The sequence below is a fragment of the Falco naumanni genome, chromosome 3 (assembly GCF_017639655.2).
Source record: "Falco naumanni isolate bFalNau1 chromosome 3, bFalNau1.pat, whole genome shotgun sequence".
Lineage (NCBI taxonomy): Eukaryota > Metazoa > Chordata > Aves > Falconiformes > Falconidae > Falco > Falco naumanni.
The window spans coordinates 88328928-88349903 of record NC_054056.1 but is presented as its reverse complement, the minus strand read 5'-3'; the positions used below and the strand labels follow the sequence as shown (position 1 = coordinate 88349903).

The window sequence follows — 20976 nt, the reverse complement described above, 5'->3', positions numbered from 1 at the left end:
AGCTGGCAAACGATTACACACAGGTCTGAGAAACAGAGGAGCTAGAAGCCACAGGAGATATAGCCAATAGTAAAAAAAAAAAAAAATAATAATAAAAATTCAACACATTAGCCAAAGTAAATCCTAATCCTGTCACATAATTCACTGTGCAGCCTCTGGTTTTTTGGGGTTTTTGTTTGTTTGTTTGTTTGTTTTTTTAAACTGCATCAGAAGGTGCAGATCTCACAGGATTTGTAAGTTAATTTATGAATGGTCAAATACTGCTGGCCTTTTTCAATGTTAAAATTAATTTCTGGTGATTCTCAGGCATAAATGGTTGTAGCCTCAATATTTCAAAACTCTTGACGCTTCTTCCTTCTCATGAAGACTCTATATTGAGTTAACTGAAATATTAAAGTTGCTCTTAAGATACAGGTGTTAGTCTATGAAAAACCACTCCTATCTTAAATAAATGACTTGGAAATCAAAGCTAAGTGGGATAGCAATAAGGTGGCCCTTCATTCATTTCCAAACATAGAGTATACTGAAAAATTGACATAACTTATATTAATCTACAGCAGTGTTAGAGTCTTTGAAACAGAAGATCTTTTGGATAACATCTTCAGTGGGAAATGGATATAAAGAATTATCCAATTTATTTTGTCTGTATATCCTCCAAGATTTGTAAAAAGAATAGAAAATAAGGAATTAAAAAAAAGAAGTAGAACTTCAAACAGCTTCAAAAGAATACTAGCTATCATACAGAGCAAAAGCTCTTCCAGCCGCATAATCTGGAGAGTGCATCGGTATCCATACTTAGATTATAGAAAAAAATCTAAAGTTAGTGTTACTAGATCCTTTAGGGCATCAGACAGGAGAACAATAGCTTTAAGGTTGCTAATTATATTTTAAATGTTAAATCCTGGTCATTTTTTGACTGCAGTATAACATATTACAGATCAAGAGCCTTCCAACTAAACAATTCTGTTTTAAATAATATGAATAATAGCTTTTTTCTTCAAATTTTTTTCTATGTTCTGGGCTACTTCTGTTAAAGAAAAAACCCTATATTTATTTACTGGTCCCCTAGAAATTTCTGTTTAGAGAGCTTGCTTTTTAACAGAGGTTCTTGGATGATTTATAAGGGTAAGAGTTGTCCAAAGTGATTTAATTAAATCATTTAAGTATCCCATAACACTATTTATCAATGTATTGTTTTGATATTGCTGTGGGAATCTCATAATCATATTTAATGGAGACAAAAATATATTAGGATTAAATATTAGTTAAATATTCGGAGAGAGCAGAAACACAAAGCCAAACTGTCCATTAACATCAGAATGAAGTCACAGCCTTCACAGAATATTTTTTTGCAATTTATATCAATGTAAGAAAGAAAACAAACCAAATCCAAAGTATTTTTGGCTTTAGAACTTTAGAGTTTGTCTAATATAAACATATGGAGTCTGAAAGTTTCAACCCCTTTTTATTTTCAAACTTTCACCATTAAGTGAGTCAAAAAGTTCTACCAAAACTAAAGTCCGTAAGATTTCTAGTTTTAACTGATCAAGTCTTACATGCTCATTCTTTCTTGGCTCAGGAATGTTTTTTTGGTATGCAGAGGGGGTTATCCTGCATTCCAAGGTTAAACCTGTTTTACACTGTGCAGAATGTCTCTTAGGAGGTTGTACTTATCCACTGCATAGCTAGACTGAGTATAAAGTACATACGTTGTATGGCCAGGTCTCGTCATTGCTTTCAAGAGTATGACTTGAAATAATGTTCTTTATATTCTCTTTGTTAAAAAAAATCTTTCCAATCACAACTGGTGACCTGAGTGTTAGGGAACAATTATTCAGAGCTTTTTACTGTCGTCTGATGTTCCTTGTGCTCTTCCAGTACATAGCACTGCTTTCACTCACATCAAACCTACTATGCTGGCAGTCAGTCCTGCATGCTCCAGGCCCCTGCATAGGGACCTTTAGTCCCTTTAGATGTCTGTAGTAATTTATTCTATTATACCCCAAAGTGCTTGAACAACAGAGCTTTTAATCAGGTGAGCCAATATATATGTATGTGTGTATATATATATATAATTTCCGTATAAAATCAGAGTTATTTTGAGGTATTAATCCAGTTAAACTGGGGATTGCTTTTGTTTCTTGGTTGTTGTGTATGAGAAAAATACAATACAGTACTTAACAAGCCCTACATCTCCAGTCAGGCTTGTGGATGCTAGCATAAATCAAATGTAAATAATCAAGGCTCCACCTCCAGGCTGCACAGCCTGAGACTGAAGAGAAGAGCCTTCTACTGAATGCATAGGTTTTATGGAATTGAAACTTTCAGCTAACTCTCTGACAGTTGCTGGACCACTCATCTCATGCAGAGTCAGCAGGTCTGGGAGAAATACTTCTACTCAATACCTAACAGATGGTGCTGCTTAAGACAAGTCTGATTCAGCACTGGGGCTAAAAATATTTCAAAAGAGTTTGGAAGATTCTTTTCATTTTGACTTTCTCAGCTCAGAATGCATTTTGATAAAAACATGTAACAGAATGACTTCTGTTTCCTGAACTGGACTGAAGACCATCGATATGGCATTCTTGAAAGATATTTGTTTCTCTCCCTGTCAATGGTTGCTATTTTCTTTTTCTCAGACATTGATGTTTGTGTCATTGCCCAACAATATTCTACCAATAAGAATGACCATGTCATGTGCAAGAGTAAATGAATTATATTTAGCACATAATCAATCCTAATCAATATTCATGAAAACCACGTATAGCAAAGCCACAAAACTGGACTGGCACATTATCATGCTCCACACCCATGAAAGAGTCACCACTGAAATAACCTCAGTTGAAAACCAACGGGAACAGCGTGGGGATTAATGAAGAGAATCTTCTTAAATTCTAGTCCTGCCCTCCTCTCTGCTGCTGTTAGTCGCAGGCAAGCCAAATACCTCTGTTTCATTCTCTAGCCTGTGTGGTTTCAGAAAGAGAATCCTGTGGGTCTGAGATTGTATCTTACACTGAGTACACAGTGGAGACCTAATCTGTGCCAGAGATTCTTACATGTTTCCATAACAAAATGAGTATTAATGAATGATGAAATTGATTACTGACAATAATTCCTTAAATAATCTTTTATTACATTTTTTTATTTTAACAGCTGGCTTGATAAAGCACAAGATACACATTCATTACTGTGCTGGCTCACCTTCAAGATCATTTTTCTTCATTCCTGGTCTTGCAATGTTGAACATGTCTTACAGATATCCCATGCTACATATCTCTTCTGTGCTTGCAAACTCCTTCACTTGCAGGCAGATAGTACAAGCATGTCTTCTGTCACATTAACACATGTGTTAAGTAATCAGTTTATTAGAATGGAAGACTAGTAATTCTGGCCTTGGCAACAATGTTAGGAAACTTGTTGATGACACTTCTTTCCTGTTTCCTCCCTTGTCTGTATTTGTTTATCTGCTGTCTTCTGCTTGTAAATTCCAGGTTACATGATCCCAGCTTCTTATCCCATATTTATATGGCATAACAAACACCTTGCCCAAACTCCTATTCTCCTGATTTCACTCTTGAAAAGATATTCATTTTATGATGAATCCTAAATAACTGAAAAGACAAGAAAGCAGTATACTATCTTCCTAGGTCTAAGAATAATCTTACAATGTAGAAACAAAACACATCTAAAGCATATTACAGAGGAGAACAGTTCCTTACAAAAATGGAAAGCTGTGGTCACATGCTTAAAACTGCCTCAAACGATGTAAGGGTGTAAGTTACTCTAACTACTTATGATAGGTGCACCTAGGTACTCCTCATGCCACGTCACTAGTTCCCTGTTCTTATCATATCTCTTATGGGACATGTCAAATAAGGAAGACAATGTTGGAGTCTCCTATGTTTGAAATCAGATGAAATTATTTAACCTTCATAGCTTTAAAGTTATACTGCTATTTCTTAAGCCTTGCCTATACAAAATAATAACATTCCATCCAATTAAATGTTTTTGTTTAGATTTCAATTCCTTGGCCAGCTTGCGATCAGTAAAATTTCAGAAAATGCCCATTCCCAGTAAATTAATTTAGTGTAGACTAAATGTCAATTATGTGAATGTAAATGCTTGTTTGAACCAAGTAGAGTTGATCACTACTAGAGTGTGGATTACTCATTTACCTTTTCTTCTGCTGTTGTTAAATTTTCCAAGGTTTAAAATACAATTCATATCAGCATGTTGCAATCTCTTAATGAGAATTTTGATACAGTTAAAAGAAGCTCCAATGACGTTTTCATTTTTGACATTCTTTTAAATCCATTCCTATAGATGACCCAGGATGAAAGTCAAAACAGAAATTTAATTTTCAGTGATCATCTTTTGAAGACCTGCTAATTGCAAAAATATATCCTTCTTCAAGTAATGCTGGAATTTTAGTAATTTTATTTAGTATAACATATCACAGTACACAACATTAAATTCTGTAGCTTTCACAACTGTTCCATCCATAGAAAAATTGCACATGGGAAGTTGTTTATATGTTTAAGCTATTCCTTTAATATCTAAGCACTGTTTCTAAACCAGGCAAGCCCTGGAGCATGTGACTGTATCTCAAAGGCAATGAGTCTCTGTGAATAGTCACAGGAACTCAATTGTCATTCCCCCATAGGTGGTCTTTCTAGAAGAGGCTGAAGTCAATGAATAGGCTTGTGCATAGAAACCAGCATCAAATGTCTGTCTAGTAGAGTGCATCATGACTGAGATTTTCAAAAGTGGCTAGGAGACTGGAGATGTTCTGGGGGAAACAGGAACAGATCAACAATTTTGAGAGTTTCGTTGCTCTATGCCTTATGATACTAGAATAAGTGCGATACTAGGTCCAAGGAATAATGCATGTGTAACCAGCTAGTCACTTTTGAAAACCTTGATCTAATAATTTAAAGCCATAATCTGATCAGTAGGCTTGGACTTCTTTACCTCTTTCTTTGCTTTTTCCTACAGGTGCTTATCTGACAGTGCACTGCTGCAAACACATTCTACTTCCAGTGGATGAATAAATTGGGAAAATGATAGCAAAAGAAAAGAAAAAAAGTTGATGGGAGCTTGGCTTAGATGAAGATTCAGAGGGCTCACATATAGAACAGCAAATAGGTACATTTCCTAACGGTGCAGTCAGATGCCTTCCATGAACTGACCTAATGGGTCATTGTTGCCAAGGTGGGGAATCCTGCTCCCTCCCTCTCCCTCTTTCTCTCTTACAAGTTTAGTTACATTACATGTTCTTGGCCTGGTCTTCATCTGGCTGCATAACAAGATAATTCATTTGACTTATTTGTCAGCTTGGGGTTTTTTTCTGACTTACTGAGATTAATTGATCCAGGGAGGGCAGACAGCGGCTAGATGTAGCACAAGATATGTATCACTTAGCTGGAAGTGAGCATAGGGGATTGTAGATTGAAGGAAGGATGACCAGGAAGGAAAAGAACAGTGAGAGGGATTCTTTTGGCATTAGTGAGACAACAGAAAGGAACAATAGTGTGGTCACACAATAGCCACCCTTCTGGTATAAAAAATAAATAAAATGCTGGCATCTTAATTTTGTATTTAGTTTGCTATACTAATTGGAAACAGATGCTGAGTACATATATGTACAGCAGCTTATAGAGTCTTCTGAAAAATTAAAAGAAAATTAAGCAAGCTAAATTAACTATATATCAATTGTTTCCAGAATGTACTTATCAACAACATGGAACAGCATATAAAATTTTTCTGAAATGCAATCTGTATTCCATAGTATGGCTCAACCAAGAATAACACAATGTTTTTCAGTTTTCTCTATATGTTGGGTACATTCTCCAGCAGGGACTGATTATGAAATTTGCCTTGTGTGACCATAGTATTACCTTTTCTCCATAGGTGTATGTGCTGTACTATTTTCCAGCAGACTTCTGAATTATATATGATGAATATTAAATAAGGCTGGACCAAGTATCAACGTGCAAAGAATTTTTGAGTTTACTGAGAATCTCATTATTCAATAACTTTCTTCCGAAAACTATTTAAGATAGTCCTCCATCTACTAATCTTGTACTTTTCAGAATGAGAAGCAACAGTAAATCAAAAGCCTACAAAAAAAAGTAAATAATAAAAAAACAAAATTCAGATAGACAATTATGTTTAGAAATCAACCATGCATTCACAGAAAAGAATGAAAACTGCCTTTTTTTAAAAAAAAAAATTTCCTGTTTTTTTTCTAAACCAACTGGTTAAAAGTTATGATAATTTTGATATCTAATTAAATCACTTCTCTATCAGTTTTCCTGCTCCTCTGCCCCTTTCCCCCACCCCCCACCCCTATCCCCATGTTTATGCTGATAATCCAACTGGACTCTAGCTGCTACAGTTGTCTTCTCTGCCTTTTATATTACTGCAACATTACAAGTTCTTCTAGTTTTATAAAATTCCCTTGGTATCCTCCGGTTTGTGAAAATTCAAAGCATCAGCAAGCCAGACTCAGTAAGCTCTTCCAAGACTTTTTGATTCATGTTATTCAGACAATCAGATTAAATATGTGTATCTGTAGTAGTTTTTTACTATTCTCTGGGGCTAGTAATGACCGGAAAAAGCATTTCATTGTCCTCATCTGATACGTATACAGCATCCTGCTTCTTCCTAATTATAGAACATTAACATTTCTTGAACATGCATGCCTTTTCTTCATTATTGTTAACATCTTACCATCTGTGGCTAGTTATGAGCTTTTATGATCAACAGAATTATATTTTCTCCCCTAATATGCTTTATTGCCTTTACTTTATATCTATGTGCTTTTCCCTAACTGAACTCATGTACTGTGTTCAAAAGGTATACATACACTACATACAACATTATGTGCAGAAGTTATCCAACACTGTACCATCAAGTCCTATGTGTATGATCACCACTGTTACTACTGCAACTGCCAAGGATGATATTACTATCACATTGTAGTTTCATATTATTTAATTTATTTTTACTTGTAGTGACTGACTAGAACAATTTCAGAAACCAGTAAAAGTGTCTAGGAATATTTTATATTCCATGTTTAAATCTTCAATCTGAAATTTATATTATATCAGAACACGTCCCTAAGTGTTCTGTCAATAACACTAAAAAGATTTGTTTCCAAGTTTCACCTATCCTTGAATTCACAAGCTCATAGACACTTCAGACCTCATTTCCAAATAAACTATTATGAATTGAAACAGTTAAAGGAGTTTATTTTCAGAGATATGCAGCTCTTTTGTTTAAGTTTGTTCACTTTAAAATTTGGGTTATTTACCACCTTTTCAAATCGTAAGTAAAATGGCAATGCATCTAGCCTGGGAAGGCACAGCACCCTTGCTGATTTTACCCTTGTAAATCAGTTCCTGACCTTTTTGCTTTAGATGCACTCTATCTTCTGTCTGCTGTAATTGAACTCTCTCAAATACTATCAGGTTTTCAATGACTTGACACCAGGCTTTGGGTCACACCTCTCAATTCCTCACAGGACAGCCTTCTATTCATTATAACTCCAAGCAGATCATTACAGAGCTACAACAACTGGGAAGTGAACTCATTCAGTGTCAGGTCCAAGTGAAGACCAGCTGCTCCCTGAGGGACAGGGAGCCTGGTAAGATGGCACGGTAAGCCAGGTTATGAGCAAGGGGGCAGAGCTGGGGGCTGGTAACAGGTTCGGTCCATCAACAGGGCAAGGGGCTGAACCAGGCCCAGAGACAGGGTCAAAGAGACAGCTGGAGACAATCTACAAGATACATGAAGGGCTCATCGAGATGATGGGTCTGATGTCCATCATCTGTGGGAGAGGGCTGCAGATAGATAATCCTACAGCCAAACTCAGACAGAGATTGAGGGCGATGGCATTGGAGCCTTGGGTCCTAAAGGGTGGGTAGAGGTCCTTGAGGAGGTTGATCAAAGCTGTTAGAGGATACCAGTGCCCTCAGGGTCCTGACACTAAGAGGGGAGAAGAAGAAAAATATGTATGTAGGGTGACACAGGGGACTCTTTCACAGATGATGAGGAAGGTGGTGGCAAATGACCAGTGGGAACAGCTATTTCTAATGTAGTCATTGGCACTGCCTCTTACCCTGTCTGAAGGAACTGAAACTTTTTACTGAAATATGCAATGTTTCATGTCCATTGACCCTAGTGAAAATGCTAAGCACCTTCCAGGACCATGGTGTATGAAACAATGATGGCAATACTTTGGTTTTGCATAAAACTCTCAGTTACATAAGCTAAAAGTTTCAAGTTATTTTGGAGTTTATTGTCTTTATCAGCTCTTTCCTCAAAGGAGAGCATTAATTCCAGCCACCTCAGCTGCAGACTGCCTCCAAATGCCTAGTCCTAATTACTCTGCTGTTTGATTTTACTTACATACGAAAACCCAGATGTTTCTAATACTTGACATTTTACAATTGTCGTTTTTATTATTTAACTCTAAAAAAATCAAATTACGGCAGCATTATTCATGCACTGCCAGACGACGTTTCTCCAAAATTCTTGTTTCAGTCCACAGTTGATAGAGGTGCAAAGTTACCACAGATTATGCTGAATTACCTATTGTTATCAGAAAACCTATCTACCTATCAAAGCTTTCACTGCCAACAGTAGATCCAAAATGGGTTGTGGTTTTCAAATATCTAAATACAAGGACCATTGAACCACCTGCCCCCTAAACTGGCTCAACTTTGCAGCCTTAAGACAAGGGGAGAGAAGATACAGGCTGCTGCAACTCAGTCACATATGCAAGGGAATTTCCATCACCATGTGTGCTTAGCAAGGTCACGGAACTGGGGAACTGGGAGCTGGTATGAGGGTTGGGTGGGGAGATGAGGTGGGAGAGAAGGCTGACAGGTGCTACTGTCTGCCATCCTACACAATTACCTACCTTTGTAAATTTAGGAATGCAACTGAAAGATCACATTATTAATATATTCTAAAATAAAATTAAACTTGATGCCTGAAATTCTCACAAGAGTAACAAAGTTGTTGTTTGTTTTTTTTCTTATTGTACACTTAATTTGGGATATGGGTACTGACAAAATTTTTATTTCTGCATTACTGTAATTTGCAGAAAGGCTTGTAGGTTTTATAGCTTGTCTCTTTTTCAGCTATATCAGATATTTTAGTAAAAGATATAAAATCTCTCAGCTAACAGTCTCCATTTTATTCTTTGACAATAAAAGCTTCAACAATACTACTACATGTTTGTGAGTATTACTCTGATATTTTATTTTTTTAATAAATGCAGCAGGTGTTAACAAGAGAGCTTTCTAGAGAAATAGCATGCATTAATTCTGCTCCAAACAAGTTAGAATCTAGGGTTTGTGGTAAGGTCTGTCTTTCAGTTTAATATCCTGCTTATACAATATAATCAGATCACTGGCAAGATTAACATGGGAAAAGATAAATTTCTCAAGCCAACGCTCACAGACAAAGTGTGATTGCATTCCATATAACACATACCAAGTTCAAGACAGCTAAGAGAGCCAATGTTTGTGTTCCAACTGTATGAGAAAGTTGTTTTTGGACATGGTAGCTAAGTGCGTGAAATCCTTCATTATTTAACTAGATTAAGCACCAAGGAAAACAACATTTACTGTCTGAGTGAAAGAGCAAGTTCCAGAAAACTTGTGAAGGATTTCAGCTTCAATAGGCTCAGGGACCTTGGCATGCATAAAGACACGCTACATAAATTTGATTTATATGGGCTTTTTAGTAAGCAATCCCAAACTTTTTAAAAAAAGACTCACAGCTTTTTCCACAAATGCATTCCTGTTCCAGAAAAGAAAGGTCTGACAATTTTATCACTGTTCTTCCTACTTGTATGCAGAAGGAACAGCTTTCTTAAAAAGTAATTGTTTTCAGGGTATAAACACAAGAACCTGGAATAAGCAGTAACATTTTACCACATGAATCTGTGTCCACAACAAAGATTCAAAGTCCACAAACCTAGTGAAAGCTGAGTGGATTTTCTGTTGCTTCAATAAATTATAAAGCAGCTCTAACCAAAGAAATATAGCGGGTTGCTAGAAGAAAAATGCAGGTAGTTATTTTATAACTTGTATTTGTCCTGGGTTGGGCGGGGTTTTTTGGGGTGGTGGTGGTGGTGGTGGTTTTGGTTCTGTTTTGCTTCTTTGTTTGTTCTTTGTTTTGTTGTTTTGTTTTTTTTTTTCCATTGGGGTTCTGTGCTTTTGTGTGTCTGAGTGGATATATCTTGATTTTAGAATTGTATGGAGTTGTGTATGGGTATATGTATGTTGGTATCCAGAAACTTCTACTCTAGTCCCTTCCATAAAAGTAGAAAAAGTCAAGCAGGGTATTTCATATCAGGATGTAGAAGTATGCAGGCTATGATATTTGGGCTTTCCTTTTTTGCTGTTGTTGGTGAATTTCTTCAAAGAATGGTGTTAGAACAGACTTAGATTTAATGGAAGGAAATTATTCTTACAAAATATCAATGCAAAAATATAGATCTGAATGAAAACTAACAATTAGACAGAGGATCACAGGTTGTGCTTAAAATTTATCTCTCAGCTACTCAAATATCATGCCATTGATCTTTCTAATATCTTTATTTCACTAGTTCCTCAGATATGGAAGAAGTACCTAAGTTCAGAATAACTGAAATAAAGAAAATTTCTTCTTCAATTGTTTCAGCTCTGCTAAGTCCCTAGTCCTTCAAGACAAATCTCATAAAATCCCAAAGCAATTTTTTTTTCCCCTTTCTTTTAAAGCCATCTTTTTTTTCTTTTCTCCGCCCCGTTCAAGTTCTGGTACTAGACAAATGATGTTGCTGGGCAACATTTAACTTATCACAGCATGCAATCTCTTTTAAACTTTCTTTGAAAAGTTCAGCTCAAGACTGCAAAATAACTGTGTTCTGATTAGATGTATCCTACAACATTTGTAATAGATTTGGTTGAAAGAGAAATACAATTTTCTTTAATTAAATACTGTGGATTATAAGAAATTGGATAGAAACTCTGTAGGCTGGTTTATGATGTTTTTATTCATTTTGAACACTGCTTGACTTTAATGGGAATAGCTAAAGAACAGGGCTAGGAGGTAATGGGACTCCTCGTGTGCTGGAACAGGGAAGGCCAGAGGCCATAACATTTGGTAGAATGTAAGTCAAACTTACTCTTCATAGTATCCATACAACTTCTCATTTCAAAGGAAGTATTCATTTAATATATCTACACCAATGGTTGTGGTGAACACAAATTACATTTCTGTCTGGGAAATGGATAGTCTGTCTGTGGTTCAAATGATAAACACACTTAGAAAAGGTAATTTTTTTTCCAAACAGTGGAATACTAAAAGCTTGGCAAAGTAAATGCTCAACTGAAATATCCTTGTCATCCTTTCCTTCAAATCAGGCCTTCAAATGTTGGCTCCTATCCCAGTTCAAACTGATCATAGACAATCTAAAGGCTTACAGTGAGTGAATCACTGCAATTTCTAGATATGATGAAATAAAGATGAATATACAACTCTCCTATGTCCATGTACTGTCTTTAATCATACAATCAGAGTCTTTTTCTTTTCTCCTCCCCATCCCCCCCTCCCCAAGGGCAATGTCATGTGATTTTTGTAACTTGTAAAAGAGCATCTGTATTCAGCATGCCATGTAGTTGATATTTCCTAGTCTGTATCCCATCTAAAGCACTGGTTAAAATCAGAGAAAATAACTTCTTCAAATACATAGAAATACTACTCCAATATATTAATTAATTGGATGAAAGTTGTTAAATCTGAACTAAATAAAATTTAGAAGGGCAAACTGAAATATAGACTGCAATAGTAGCAAGGTAGTGAAAAAATCAGCCACAATATGGTGGCAATGTTAAATTATTTTTTTTAAGAAGTGTCTTTTAACAGTTTATAGAATATATTAGCAAGAGGGAAAGACTTGAGCCTGATGCATTCGGTGTGTACCTAAATGATTTAGAGGAAGATAAAACTCCATTGCTTTCATTTCCATGTCTCCAAGTAACACTAAACCATTTGGACCAGCAGACAGCATAGAATAAAAAGACCAAAGCTGGAGAGATTTAAATGGAACCAATGTATAGCAAGTTTACACTTATGGAAGTTCAAAAATAAAGAAAACACATTTAATAATGGTATTTTATAGAAGGCACAATACAAAACAAGCCAAAACATTACCAGCACAAAGCATGTATCTCATAGAAAAGCAAAATGTTGGTGTATGCCAAGATGACAGAAAAGACACTTTCAGCATAGGATCCAAAAGCTGAAGTAATTTTTTCACAAGGCCTCAAAATGACTATGAAAATACTTCATGAATACCTTAAATGGAGTATAAGGACCTCAGATCAGAAGAGCTATCCAAAAATTCCCCCTCACCACACTTCTAACCTGCTTACAAGCCCTAGCAGCTTATGTTTCCTGGCAAGAATTCTTTCAAACAGCTACAGCTGTACATGACCCAGAGCCTTGCAGTTTGATTGGCATCCTATCTCTGTATCTCACCTGAGGTTGCTTTTGATACCGAAGCTTAGCAATTCTGTGCCTCTGTTCACTAAACACCTTCTTGGGACTCTGTTTACAATTGCATTGTGTTCAACTCAAAGCACAGAGGCCACATATACCAGCCTGATTCAGTAGGTACCTACCTAGAAAACGAAAAACTTCCCTACGGTAAGTCAGAAAAAAGTGCTATGAATTAATAACCTTCACATTCAAGGAGAATGCCTGTAAGTACCAGGTTGAGAGATTTTCTGAGCATTGAGAAGCAAGTGTCACCCTTCCCCATTTCTGAAGGAGAGAGACCTGTGCACCCTGTAGGATGCAAAATGCATGGGGAGAAAATGGTGAAGGAAATTTCTCCTTACTTAATGGTAAGACTAAAGCTTGTGTTGTCTGTCTTGGATATGTGTCTCAAAGCCCTTAAAATCCTCAACAGCAGTTCACTTATTTCAAGCTTTGTCTAACCCATCAGGTCAATGGTTATCTTATTGCTTAACCCGTAGCTTCTAGAAGACCTAATTTTAGGTACATAACTAGATTCAGAAGTGCCTTTTCTGGAAAAATACGTACTGATCTCTACTTATAGCTTTTCTGCACTCCAGATTTAGTCTGACAAACGTCTAAATCTTAAAGACACCTAACATTCAGACATACTGAGGTCCACAGTTAATATGGACAGCATAATAGTGATAAAAGGGCAGTCCCTATGATTAGTTAGTACGTGTAAGACCTAGTGGTAAGCACTCTATGCATTAGCTGCTATAGATTTAAACTTGCACGTCATATGGCCCAGGAAACTTATATGATATGCTCCACTGGGAAAATGAATGTTGAGATGGGAGTTTAAAAGCATTGTGGGGACAGAAAAATAACAAAGAAAACCGAATTGGAAAGGAACAGAGCCATTTCTTTGTCTCCTGCACTTGGTACTCCGAAGCTTCTTTTGGCTCCTTTTCAATCTCAACAACTCTTGCATTCCTGGTATATAGGGGCTTCATTTACAGTGCTGAAGCAGTTCTTGATTCTCATTTTTCATCCAGTTTCCAGGTTAGGCTACCTAGTTGGGCTAAGTCTGTTGAGGAGAAATAGAAGAGAAAGTCAAGTTTTCAACCAGAAAGAGGATCCCCTGGGTATTGATCCTACCTTCCTTAACTGTCTGTAACTCATGTTCATACTTAAATAGAGTCCAAAGAGCAGCATCGGAGAACTTTCACCACTTAATCAAATGCCATGACACCTAACGTATGCAGACATGTTCAGACAGACCTACTATTGTTCTGCCCAGACTCTGAGCTGGTCAGAACTAGAAGCTACTTAGCCACACTGGGCTGGTGCTGTGCCAAAGCTAACAAGCCATGGGCTTACCAGGTCAGGCATAGTGCCACAACAAACCTTCTACGTGGCTTATGGGTCAGAATAGCTTCATGTAGCCAGGCTCAGAGCTAACACAGAGAAATCTGAGTCTGTTTCTTCATGTGTGTGGAGATATATTCAGGAACATAGCTCCTTGCTAGACTCTTTCCTTCTGTCTGGGCCAAAGACTTTTCTGCCACAGGACACACAGTGGCCCAAATCCAAAAGCAGGGATGGTGGATACTTCTTTCCAAGATAATATAGGGGCATTTTATACTACAATATCATGCAGCTGCTAAGGACCTGAACTTCACTCATCCCACTCCCTGGTGAGGCCCCACGGACACCTCCTATGTAGGGGCATGGCACCTTTAGCCAGGAAGCATGGCTGCCTGAGTCGTTATTGGAGTCTGTTCAGGAAACCAGGTACATTATGCCGCATCTTTTAGCTTGACTATATTACAGTCTTCTGGATTTTGACTTCATGGTGCTGTTTCAAAACAATTTATAAGCCAATCTAAATCACTTCTGATTAAGACTAAGCCTTAATCGAAGTCCACACTCCTTCCCATTTCATTCTTTGCCTCTTCATTGACAGCTGCTCCACAGCAGAAGTGAGGGAGACAATTGAGCTAAAACAATAGACATTTTTTCACAAAGCTAATTTTACATGATGTTAGCACTGTGAAATGGTTTGCCAGTTCCAACTATATTCCAGTGTCAGGGAAGATGAGGAGAGTACAAGTGACTTTGTTCAGGGTGCAAGGTGGTGTCACAACAGCAGCTTAGATTCATGATAACATTTTATGAAAACTAAAAAAGATGCACTCCCATACTTAATTTCAGACACCTAAATTAAATGGCTAAATTACGAAACCAGTCTCCTCAGACTACAACATGAACAACACAGAGAGACAGGCACTTCAACACAGCTATTTTGAATAGTTTTTTGGAAAAACCCATCTCCTTATGAAATCTAGGAAATCAAGACTCCTAATGTAACTACCTAGGCAGGCAGCTTAGAATTGGAAACAGTGACCATTTGCGTGGTCACACTAAATGTCAGCTGTTAGTGACTAAACATGGGTTATACTTAGGGCCTCCGTCCCTGGAGAAGACATGAATGACAGATGGCTAAGAAGGAAGATGAAATAATAAAGAGGATATTTAAAATATTTTGTCATTCCAGTAATCCAGAATGTCCATACTGTTAAGCTATCTTTCTTTTTTTTTCTTTTTTTCTTTCTTTTTTTTTTTTTTTTTTCAAAAATATTGCTCTTGAAGGGAAAAAATAATCCAACCAAAACCTGAAAACAAAATATTTTCCCCAGTGAGAAGGAAATCTGAATAGTGATTCATGCTACTGAGCATACCTATCAACTGGCTGAAGTATGTAATGATGACTGTGCAGTCATCAAAGAAAGAACATTTTTGCACCTGCATTTTGAATTTGACACTGATGGGCAATGCAAGGGGGAATATGTATGTATGAGATTGCTTCATGGCCAATCTTCACTATTTTCTTGATTGATTGATTGGTTGACTCACTACTGAGATTCTCCTCTTACCACTTAAAAGATTCTCTGCAGTATGATTGTCGGTGAGAGGGGGCTTATTTTTTTAGCAAAAGCAGTCATTTGCAGCAATCAGAGAAAGAAAAGCAGCCATAGTAAACAGAGCTAGGAGATAGGACCTTAAATTTCTTGTTATTACTTACAAAGTCCTGGAACAGAATATCTGCAGCACAGTGCAGAGGGCAGGGCCAGGTCTTCCAGACTCTTAATGGCAGCTGAAAAGAAACCTTTTTGTCTTTATCTTATGTGATTTTGTGTTTATCTCAGGTTTAGCTGAAAAAATAAATGTTGCTTATAAGAATCTTTCCATGGCTGAAAAATTGTAAATAGATTATCTGTCTACAAATAAAATGTTTTAGCTAGAGCCTTTCTTCAGTATGGGAAGTTTGCATAACCCTGTAACCACTATGACTGCCATGGTTACCTCTATAGAACAGTAAATAATACAAAGCAGGGACTCATTTCTGGCTCAGCACAGTTCACATTCCCACAGTTAAACTCTTCTACTGCCCAGGCCAGAAAGGTTTCATTCAAATGGCCCGTCAGGAGTGGTTTCTAGCCCATATTAACCTCCAAACTGTGCTTGGGTACTGCCTGTGAAAGTACTCATTGACATGAGTCAAAACTAGGTCAGGGCCATGCTAACAGTTTAAAAGTTTTATGGTAATGCCTGTTCCTGTGCCTTTACCCTTTTTTTATTAACTAGTGTAACTGTAGCCTATAAGCTAAGGAACATACTTGAGAGAATAAACTAAAATATGCCCAAATCAACACATTGACATATTGCATCTACTTTTTGGCTATAGCCCCATCATAATTTCTCATTTAGTTTAGTCAAGGGAAGATATCTGCTGGCAAACAGAGGTGGAGCAGACTCAGCCTTGTCCATATCCTGTAAACTGTAACAGTTTGGATTTACACTGAGACATTTATCAGCTTAACTTCTATCCTACTGCACTTTGAGAAAGAATATGAGAGAATCAGCCTAACTTTGTGGTTGAAAGTAGGTTAACACCCGCATTTAATGATGTTAGAGATAATGCTCAGATTGTTCAGCCTGAGAAAACTAGAGTCCCGTATAGGCACTAGTTTATCTTCTTTCACTGGCTGTGTTGGGAAGGAAGAGGAATAATGTCTTTAGCTTTGGCAGCAGGTTTCACAAAAACAGAGGACAGGTGCCCTGTGGTAACTTTTAATGTATTAAGACCAGTCAGAATATAAGTCCATCCTCCTCAGGGATAATATCACTATATGAACCAACAACTTCCATTATCTGCAGGAAGTTGTTCAGATGCCACATGTCTTTGTTGCTAGGGATTTTTCTGAGCAAAACTTCTATAAATGCTTATAGAATCTGTTCAGAATTGCAGAATTTCAAATATCAAACAAGATCTCAGTCTTTGAAAGGAGAAGGTCTGGATACCACTGAGACCCCTAAAGACAGAGGACGTCGTCCCTTAGTCAGTACTAAACAGACTTTCCGACTGGGTAACACAGGCTACTTACCAAACCATCCTGTTGAAACTTATATGATTATTCTCCTACAAGACACACACTGTTAAAGTTTTATATGTTTATTTTCCCAGAAGCCACACAACACTGCTACGCTGGCCTCTTAGACCTTTGCTAGCATCATGTTTAAAATTGCTGGTTTTTGCATTTGCTTTCCGCTCAGTTTATGCCTTCTGTTCTTATCTTCTCAAGCCCTTTCATTGCTTTCATGTGTTCTTTAATCTGCTTGGTTTAATTGCTTTAATCTTGGTTTAATCCATTTAACAATGGATTTTTCTGTGGATCTTTCTCACACAGACATTTTAACAGTTCTGTTTTCTTTCTCCTTGTTCTTTTTGGTCTTCTGTTAGAGGCTTTCTATTTCTTTTCTGTTTAGTACTTTTTCTCCCCTTCTTCCCAAGATGAACCTCTAGATAAATAGAACATAAACGGGACTTTCCATATACCTCTGCTAATGTGAGATATTTATCTGGACTGGGGAAGTCTAAGGACCCTTGAAAATTGCCACCTAGAAATGGTTAAGAAAGCAGGTTTTGCTATTCTCATGTTTTAGCTTTAACTATTTCTAGTAGTGAGTGAAGCTTTTCACACAGTAAGAGTTGATAACATACTCTCTTGAACTCTTCCTTTTCTCTCTGCAACACTTCTCTATTTTTGCAAGGCTATGGCAGACTAGGGCCTGTAGAATATTTTCCTGGACATGTTATTTTGGAAGGTGGCAAGTGGGAATTTGGTGTCAAATTAATTCATTTTATTAAGTCACTGTGATATTTTATTTATACACATGAAGTACATAGTTTTAAAAGTCTATATGGTGTGGATATTAAACCACTAGTGCAAAAGACAGAACTTTGATATCTTTTTTGTACTCCCTTGGGAAGAAGAAAGCCATAAGAGATGATGACAAAACAGTTACACAATATGATTTAGAAAGACTTGTGGTGGAATGTCATATCAAAGAGAATGGTTGAAAAGAATCCTGCAGAAAGGGTTTAGTTCAGCCAACGTGTTTCTTTGTGAAAGTAATTCAGAACCATTTATCACTGTAATTTCAAAATATCTTTAAGACTTTCAATATATTAGGACACCTTTGTTCAGCTGGAGACTAAGTGTAAAATCTCTGGGTCTCAGAATTAGGAGCTTCTGTTGCTACTGTTGCAGTAGAATCACTGTACATGTATACGCCCCTACAAATCTCCTAGTCCTGAAGATGGTAAGTTACTGGTAAATGTAATTTTGTTTCTAAAACCCACATCCCTACAGTAAGTAGATACCAAGCAGGCTTTCATTAGGACTCATTAGCTCTAAGTCAATCTCCCGTAATGATTTAAAATATGGACAGAATGAGTTTGTACCAACTCATTACCAACACGGTAAACTCATGTCACCTTTGAGTCTCTGTAGAGCAGTATTGCATCTACCTACAACAGACACAGTGTAGACCTATATTCAGGGCTCAGGGTGTTAAAAGTGAATAGAGAGTCCCTAATAATTATATGGGGATTGCAAAAGAGAAAATACAGGAATGAAACACACCTGCACAACAAATTAGAAGAAAGGACACCTAGCTACACTATTATTTTTTTTCAAAGAAAGTGGAGATAGATGTCAATGTTCATTCTTTATCATAAATCCTACTTGTATATTCAAAGATTTTTGAGTCATCTTTCAGATAGTATCTAATTTCTCACACTGAAGTGAGAAAGCTCAAAAAGAATGATCCTATCCTGTTGATATTTCGCCATAACTGTTTATTGATGAAAAATTTGGATCTAGACTAATAAAGTTTAAAACACTAGCATGACAATCACAGAAGCACCTAAAGGAGACTCCTTAGAACTAGAGAAACTGTGGAATAGTTTGAGTGAAGTGATGGCAATGACAAGTTGATTCCTACCTGTGCTGAGACAGGACTAGACTGAGAAGAAGGAAACCTTAAAAATACTTTGAAAATATTTTATAGATGAAAAACACACCAAGAGGACAATAACAACAATAATGCAGCAAAAATAATAGCAAAAATAAACTCTGATCAAGGGAACTCCCTGAAGTTAGAAGGACTGAACTAAAGAAAGGAAAACTATGAATTTCAGAAAACACAGGAGAATGTTTTTGTACTAATGGACTTGGGGCAAGATGCAATTTAGGAGCAAGTGACCCAATTTCAGTTTCAACACTAATATTTCCCCTGTGATTTGCTAAGCTTTTACCTAAAAATGCATGTTTAAATAAAGAATGAGAAACAGAAGCCAAAACTTGCAATTCTGCTGGTTTAGGATGCCTAGACCTATACTGTCATTGATTTCAGTGAAAGTTTTCTCAAGGTTAAAGGGGCAAAGGAAGGGGTGAAAGTAACAAAAAGCAAGGATTTGATCTATTTGGCTTTGGCATTCCATAAACTAAAGAGGCAGGCCCCTGCTCTCCAGTACTTGTGCTTTCTTTCATTTCTGCACTCCCAATTTTACTATCCTGACAAGTCCTATGTAAACAGTCTGTTTTAACCCACTTGGTGACAAAGGGCTTTTATCCCTGTTGTCCTAAAATCCATGTCTCTTTTTCAGTCAGGCTTTCTTTGATGCAGGAAGTCATGTTCAGATCTGCACTGAATGTTAGAAGAGCTGGCACTGACCCCGGTAGCTGCAGTCAAAGAGCTGTGGTCGATGGCTCAACGTCCAAGTGGAGATCAGTGATGATTGGCCTTCCTCAGGAGTTGGATACTGGGACAGGAGCTGTTCCAGCATCCTTGTTGGTGACATGGACAGTGGAATTGAGGACACCCTTAGCAAGTTTGCCGATGACACCAAACTGTGTGGTGCAGTTGACACACTGGAGGGAAGGCATGTCATCCAAGGGGAACCTTGACAAGCTGGAGTGGTGGGCTGGGGCAAAGCTCATGAAGTTCAACAAGGCCAAGGCCCCACACACAGGTTATGGCCATCCCAGGCACAAATACAGGCTGTGCAGAGAGTAGACTGAGAGCAGCCCTGAGGAGAAAGACTTGAGGGTGTTGGTGGACAAAAAGGTCAACATGGCCCTACAATGTGTGCTTGCAGCCCAGAACACCAACTGTATCCTGGGCTGCATCAAGTATGACCAGCAGGTCAATGGAGGTGATTCTCCCCCTCTGACTGGCTCCCATGAGACCCCACCTGGAGTGCTGTGTCCAGCTTTTGGGCTCCCAGCATAAGAAGGACATGGACCTGTTGAAATTAGTCCAGAGGAAGGCCATGGAGATGATCAGAGGGCTGGAGCACCTCTCCTATGAAGACAAGCTGAGAGAGTTGGGGTTGTTCAGCCTGGAGAAGAGAAGGCTCCAGGGAGACCTTATAGCAGCCTTGCAGTACCTGAAGGGGACCTATAAGAAAGCTGGAGAAGGACTTTGTACAAGGGCATGTGGTGATAGGACAAGGGGGAATGGCTTTAACCTGACAGAAGGCAAATTTAGATTATGTATTAGGAAGAAATTCTTTACAGTAGAGGGTGGAGAGGCCCTGGAACAGGTTACTCATAGTAGTTGTGGATGTCTCATTCCTGGAAGTGCTCAAGGCCAGGCTGGATGTAGTTTTGAGCGACATGGTCTCGTGGAAGATGTCCCTGGCCATGGCAGTAGAGTTGGAACTAGATGATCTTTAAGGTCCCTTCCAACCCAAAAAATCCTATGATCCTGTTCTATGATGCTCATATAATATTGGGCTCAGGCAAGGTAGCAGCACCGGGATATCTCAGAGCCCTGGTGTCTTTGGATGGCCTGAGCTGCCAGTGGATGACCTTTACCAGGGTTAGTTTTCAAGCTGTGTCAAGCCATAGCCTCTCGCTTCAGGTTTCCCACCCTCAATGGCACAGACGTGTCCAGGTTGTCTGCAGATGGCTGGCAAGTGATATCAGTAAGCTGGTCTCAAGCCTTACGCACCTCAGAGAACCTGTGGGGGTTTTGCAACCCCATTATACTGTTTATTCATTTGGGTTGAGGTTTCATGCTTGTGCAGCAGGGCACAGCAGAGAC

General features: G+C 37.9%; 1 long non-coding RNA gene across 1 annotated transcript; it reads left to right on the top strand.

The window, feature by feature from the left end:
• Positions 1 to 304: 304 nt before the first annotated feature.
• LOC121084288 lies at positions 305 to 20633 on the top strand. The gene is made up of 3 exons (XR_005826678.1): positions 305 to 315; positions 11098 to 11106; positions 20543 to 20633. It is a non-coding gene; the product is annotated as an uncharacterized LOC121084288 (long non-coding RNA).
• Positions 20634 to 20976: the final 343 nt, after the last annotated feature.